Consider the following 7,558-nt stretch of genomic DNA (forward strand, 5'->3'; position numbering starts at 1 on the left):
ATTTCACTTAAGAGTATTGCCTCAATGTGCATCCATTTAGCTATAAATGTCTCTAATTTCTCATTTTTTATGACTGAAGAGTACTCCATTTTTAAAGAAAAATACATTTTCCTTATCCAGTCTCCAGTTGACAGGCATTTGGGCTGCTTCCAAGTTTTAGCTATTACAAATTGTGCAGCTATGAACATGGGTACACATTTATCACTGTGGTATGATTCTTTTAATTCTTTGGGGAAGATACCCAGCAGGGGAATAGCTGGGTCAAATGGGACTTCCAGTTCTAGTTCTTTGAGGTATCTTCATACTGATTTCCACAGTGGTTGCACCAGTCTACACTCCCACCAGCAGTGGAGCAGGGTTCCTCTTTCCCCACAGCCATGCCAGCATTTGTTATATTTCATGATAGCAGCCATTCTTTCTGGGGTGAGGTGGAATCTCAGCATTGTTTTCATTTGCATCTCTCAAATGACCAGTGATGTTGAACACTTTTTCACATGTTTATTTGCTATTTCTACTGCTTTGTCTGAGAAATGTCTGTTCATTTCAGATGCCCATTTTTGGATTGGGTCTTTAAATTTGGGAGGTTTGATTTTTTAAAATTCTTTATAGATTCAAGATAATAGACCTTTATCTGAAGAACCGCAGGGGAAGATGTTTTTCCCATATTGTGAGTTGTCTCTTCACACTGCTGGTGGTTTCTCTTGCTGTGCAGAAGCTTTGGTATAAGAAGATATCCTGCTTCTTGATTGTTTGTGCTAGTACATGGGCAACTGAGGTTTTGTTCATAAAATCTTTTCCTACACCAATGTCTTCAAGAGTTCTACCTAACCTCTGTTCCAGATGATTCAGCATTTCTATTTTAATATTAAGATCCTTAATCCATTTGGATTTTAGTTTAGTGCATGGTGAGAGATATAGGTCTAGTTTTAATCTTTGGCAAGTTGAAACGCAATTTTTCCAGCACCATTTATTAATGAGTCCATCTTTCTTCCAGTGAGGATGTTTGGCTCCTTTATCAAAGATGAAATGACTAAGTGTGTCTGGAGTTGTTTCTGCATCTTCTAATCTGTTCCACTGGTTCTCAGGTCTCTTTCTTTGCCAATACTATGCTGTTTTTTATCACAGTAGCTTTGTAGTAGTTTCAAGTTGGGGATTGTGATACTCCCTGCCATGTCCCTGTTACCTAGAAGTGATTTTGCTATTCTGGGTCTCTTCTTGTTCCAAATGAATTTTTGGATTGATTCTCAAGGTCCGTGAAGTATGCTCCTGGGATTTCAAATGGGATTGCATTGAATCTATATAGCAGTTTTGGAAGTATGGCCATTTTCACTATGTTGATCCTTCCTACCCAGGAGCAAGGGATGTCTTTCCATTTTCTAATACCATCTTCAATCCATCTTTTCAGAGTGCCACAGTTTTCAGAGAAGAGGTTTTTGATTTCTTTCATTAGGTTGATTCCTAGGTATTTCAGTTTTTTGGATGCTATTGTGAAAGGAATTGTTTGCCCTATTTCTGTCTCAGCGAGTCTGTTGTTCATGTAGAGGAAAGCTATTGATTTTTTTGTGTTTTCCTTGTAACCAGCTACTTCACTGAATTTGGTTATTAAGTCTAGAAGACTTTTGGGGGAGTTCTTAAGGTCTTCTATATAGAGTATCATGTCATCTGCAAATAATGACAATTTGACTTCTTCATTTCCTATCTTTATTTCTTTTATTTCTTTCTCTTGTCTAATTGCCATGGCTAATGTTTCCAAAACTGTATTGAACAAGATTGGTGATAGTGGACATCCTTGTCTTGTTCCTGATTTGAGTGTGAAGGATTTCAGTTTTTGATCATTTACTATGATATTGACTGTTGGTTTTTCATAAATGCCTTTTATCAGATTGTGTTAGAGAACATCTATTCCAATTTTTGGTAGAATTTTTATCATAAATGCATGTTGCATTTTGTCAAATGCTTTTTCTGCATCTAGGGAGGCAATCGTATCTTTTATGTACTTGGCTCAATTGATATAGTGTATTACATTGATTGATTTGTGTATGTCAAACCATACCTGCATCCCTGGGATGAATCCCGCTTGATCAGGGTGTATGATCTTTTTGATGATCTTCTGCATTCTATTTGCCAGTATCTTATTAAGGTTTTTTTGCATCTATGTTCATTAGTGAGATTGGCCTATAGTTCTCTTTTTGGATTGGGTCTTTCTCTGCTTTGGGGATCAAGGTGATGCTTGCTTCTAGGAATGAATTCGGAGTGTTACTTCCCTTTCAATTTCATTGAAGATTATAAAGAGTAGTGTCAGTAATTCCTCTCTAAATATCTAAGTGTCTTATTCGATTTCCATGTGTTTGTGTAATTTTTGTGGTTTCTTTTGTTATTGATCTCCAATTTCATCACACTATGGTCTGATGATGTACAGGGGATAACTTCAATTCCTTTGCACTTACTTAAACACATTTTATGAGTGAGTATGTGGTCTATTTTGGAGAATGACCCATGTGCAGCTGAAAAGAATGTGTATTCTGATTTTGTGGGGTGGAATACTCTGTAAACATCTGTTGAGTTCATTTATTCAAGAGTTTGATTGAGTTCTAATATTTCATTACTTATTTTTTTGTCTAGTTGATCTATCTATTTGTGACAGTCGGGTATTGAGGTCCCCCACTACAATTGTATTAGTGCATATATGACTTTTCATGTCGGTTAGTATTTGTTTCACATAGTTGAGTGCACTAGTTATTGGTGTATAGATATTTATGATTGTCATCTCTTCCTCTTGGTTTGTTCCCTTTACAAGGATGTAGTGTCCTTCATTGTCTCTCTTAATCAGTGTTGGTTTGAAATCCACTTGATGTGCAAAGAGGATAGCTACTCCTGTTTTTTTTATGTTCCCATCACATGGAGTATTGTTTTCCACCCTTTCACTTTCAATCTATGAGTTTCTTTTTGAATTAAGTATGTTTCTTGCATGCAGTATATTGTTGGATTTTTTTGGATTTTGTTTCTTGACCCATTCTGCCAGTCTATTTCTTTTGATTGGTGAATTGATTCTATTAACTTTGATGGTTATAACTGATATGTATTGACTTATCATTGTCATGACTTTTTCTTTTTGTTGGATTCTCTCCCTTTACATTTAATTTGTTGTCATGCCTGATGGATTCATTCTGCTGTTCTTTCTGGAGTTGTGATCCCCATTGTTCCTAGATATTATCTAAAATTTTTTGGAGTGCTGCTTTGGTATTCATGAAGTTCCTAAGGGGCTCTTTGTCATAAAAGTATCTCATTTCTCCATCAATTTTGAAAGATAGTTTTGCAGGGTACATCAATCTGGGTTGGAGGCTGTTTTCCTTTAGGGCTTTCAATACATCACTCTAAGCTCTTCTTTCCTTCATGGTTTCCATTGAGAAGTCTGCTGTGATTCTGATGGGCTTTCCTTTGTATGTGCTTTGCTTCTTTTCCCTAACTGCTTGTAGAACTTTGTTCTTCTGTTGAGTTTCTGGAATCTTAACAATTATATGCCTATGTGTAGATTTTTTTTTTCAAGGGTATTTGGCGTCCTATATGCCTCACTTATCTGTATGTCAAGTTATTTTCCCCTGCTTGTGAAGATTTTTGCCATTACTTCTGTGAACAGTTTTTTTATGTCATCAGCACTCTCTCTTATTTCTTCATTGACTTCAATCAGTCTTATGTTATTCTTCTTTGCATCATCTAGCAGCTCCTGTATTGATTTCTGGTGGTCCCTTACCAGTTTGAAGCAATTTTTGTTTTCCTGGTCACTAATTGCAATCTTATCTTCTGTACCTGAAATTCTGTCTTCACATTGGCTCAGTCTGCTGTGTAGACCTTCAATGGAGTTTTTAATCTCCTTGAAATCTGTTTGTATCTGTTTCATGGATTCCATTTGTTTCCTATGTTGGGATTCCATCGTGTTCCTCAGCTCCTCTATTTTTTATCTGTGTCCTCTCTAGATTTATTAATCATGTCTTGCATGATGGGCACAATCTCTGCTCTTATCTGAGAAATTATTTCTGATTTCATTTTTTCCAGATCTACTTTTGTTGTTAGTTCAGGGAGTCCACTTGGTTGACTATCAGATTGTTTCATCTCCTTTCCCTTTGAGTTTGCTCTAGGTGATCTGGAAGTCTGGTTTTGAGACTTGTTTACATGTCTTCTCATTTTGACAGAGTGGGGGTGCTGTTGGCACCCATGGGGCTCACCTCCTCTGGGCTGGGAGTGGTGGAACGGCAGCCCAAAAGTCCCTTCCTCTGGGATGGGTGCAGTGGAATGGTTGCCCCGAAGTCCCTTCCTCTGGGCTGGGAGCAGTGAAAGGGAAGGCTTTTCTATGTTTTTGATAGATTTTACCAATGAAGATATAAGAACCTGGACTTTCTCTTGTGGAAATATTTAGTTTATGAAACTTAATTCTTATGAAAAAATATAGGCCTATTTAAATCTTCTTTGTTTTAACACCAAGTTTTGTAATATGAGTCAACAAATTTCCCCATTTCATGAAAGTTGTCAGATTTATTGGAGCAAAGTTTGTGTTCATCTTCCATTTCTGCAAAGCAAGTGATCAAAAACATAGCAATGTTGGGGTAATCTTTTCTGGCCCCCCTCCTTTCTCTCTTAGACAGAAGCTTTCTTTCTCTCAATAAATTTTTTCTACTCTTAAAAAAATAAAGCATAGCAATGTGAAATCACACATGTGTTACCTTTCAGTTGGCAAGAAATTTGGCAGGGTGTTACTGAATATTCAACTCAGGGTCTCACAAGGCTGCAGTCTAATTATTGTAATCCCTGAGCTACTGTCCGTAGTCCAGGGTCACATGGTTATTGGGATGTGTCTGTTGCTGACTCACCCATTTTAGTGCTGCAGGACACCTGCAGTTTGTTGCTGTGTGACTCTCTTCCAGGTCCTCTTTAATCATGGTAGCTTACTTCTCTAGGACCAGCAGGAGACTCTTTACTCCAGTCTGATAAGACAGCCTTATTCATTGCAATGATGAAATAATTCTGTTATATTTATAGACCCTGTCTGCACTTGAGGGAAGATAATTGTACAATACAGGTACTCAGAGAGGTGGGAATCTTAGAAGACATTTTAAAATTCACCCTACTGCAAAGTTGTGCACAAATTCCCTTATTACTCTTTCAAATTCATTAGGATCTGTAATTATTTCCCTCTTTCACTTGTACTTTTGGAAATTTATACATATCTCTCTCCCTTTCCTGGTTATTTTATTAAGAAATGTAGGGTGGGAATTTAGCTCAGTGGTTCTGCCACCTGCAATGCAAGTGCAAGGACTCGAGTTTTATCCCCCATACCAAAAAAAAAAAAAAAAGAAAAGAAAGAAATGTAATTGTTTGTTTGCCTGGTTGCATTTTCATAATTTTTGTTTATTGATTTTTATTCATATTTATCCTTCTTTGAATGTATTTTAGATTTCATTTGTTCTTTTTCTGGCTCTTTAAAATTACTTAATTTGTTTTACACCTCTCACCTTTTCTACTATAAACATTTAATTTTATTTGTTTATATCTAATTGCTGCATTAGATATTCTCCATAAAATATAATTATATATATAATATTTATGTATATATTTATATAATCTTAACACTTAGGTCAAGGTCAAATATTTACTGATCATTCCTATTATTTCTTTCTTGATTCCTAGTTTGTGTAGAGTATGCTATGCAATATCCAAATATTTGAGGATTTCAAGACCTCACTTCATTATTGATTTCTAATTTGATTCAATTTTTATCAGAGAAAATATAAATCTATAGAATTTTAATTGTTTAAAATTAATTTTAATTCTTTAAAATTATTTAATGTTTGTTTTCTAGTCTTTGATGATTACTTCACACGCACATGGAAAGAATGAGCATTGTGCTGCTGTAGAATGTTATAAAAATGACATGTCAAGTTACTATTTACTTCCTGAGATTGCAATTACTGTACTTGAACTATCATTTTTACTGAGAAAGGAAAGTTGAAATTTCCACATCCACAACTATTGATTTATCTATTTCTTCCTTCCAGTACTGTCAATTTTGTTGATGTGTTCTAAAAACTTGTTATTTGATATGACATTTTTATTGTAGTTTTGTCTTACTCATGAATAAAATATTCATTATTGTGGATCATCTCTTTTTAATGTCTTATACTATAACTTATCTTGATGTCTTCAATTGCTGGATATTAACATTGTCACTACCGGTTTCCTGTGATTAAGATTGGCAAAGCTTTTCTTTTTTATCATTTAATTTTCATACTTTTCTGTGTTTATATTAAAAGTAGATGTTTTTGTGGCCTGGGATGTAGCTCAGTGGCACCAAGGCAAGCACAAGGTCCTGAGTTTGATCCCCAATAGTGTAAAAAAAAAAAAAAGATTTCTTATAGACTGTGTATAGGTGCATATGTTTTTTCATTCTTCTGGCACAATTTGTTGGAATACCTATAGCATTTATGTTTGATGTAATTATCAGTATGGTTGAATTTGAATGTCATTTTGTTATTTGTTTTCTTTTTTCACTACTATTGTTCCTACTATTGTTTTCTTCTTTCCCTGACTTTGTTTAGATTGATTTTTCATTGTCTAGTGACTTATTATGTATACCTTTTGTTTTATGTTTTCAGACAGTGTCCTAGGTCAGACATGTGCAATAGAAATATAATGACATGATGAGGCTTCCAGATTTGACAAGGCTGCTGCAGAAGAAAGAATTTGAGGAATTCCTGGAAGCAGAAGAATATGACCCTCAAAAAGTGTTCAATTGTGATGAAACAGGGCTCTCCTGTAAGAAGTCACCCAACAGAACCTATATCATGCAAGAGAAAAAAGCATTGCCAGAGCACTAGCCCATGAAGGACAGATTGACCTTTTTGCACATATGAATGCAAAAACTGATCTGAATATTCATGCACTACTGGTGCACCATTTCCAGACCCTTCATGGATTCAAGGAACAGAATGTGAACAAGGCCAGATGGCCTGTCATGTGGAGGGTCAATGTAAAAGCTTGAGTCACAAGGCAATTGTTCATGGAATGGCTGCATGAGGCATTTGCACCCACTGTTAAGAAATATATTTCTGACAACCAACTGCCTGGGAGGTGCCTTCTTCTGATTGACCGTGCCCTGGCACACCCTCCACCCTGGGTGGATGATATGGATGCTGAGTATGACTTCATAAAGGTCAAGTTCCTCCCATCCCCAACAAGAAACCTCTTCTGCAGCCCAAGGACCAGCAAGAGATTTATAATTTCAAGAAGCTGTACATGAAGGTGCTCTTCAACAGGTGTTTTAATGTCACTGAAGCGATGTCCATGACTCTGGAAGAGTTCTGGAAGAAACATTTCAATGTCCTCCACTGCATCAACCTCACTGAGAAAGCCTGGGAAGATGTCATGTACCAGACCTTAAACTCAGCCTGGAAGAAACTGTGGTCAGAATGTGTCACTGAACGTAACTTTGAAGGGTCTGACTCACAGGCAGTGGAGGAGATTGTGTCCGTGGGGAAGAGTCACCTGGACATCCTAAAGACATCAA

Source organism: Heterocephalus glaber, unplaced genomic scaffold, assembly GCF_053883595.1.
Source record: "Heterocephalus glaber isolate CG9 unplaced genomic scaffold, H.glaber_assembly_v1.0 deba00001538, whole genome shotgun sequence".
Taxonomy (NCBI): Eukaryota; Metazoa; Chordata; class Mammalia; order Rodentia; family Bathyergidae; genus Heterocephalus; species Heterocephalus glaber.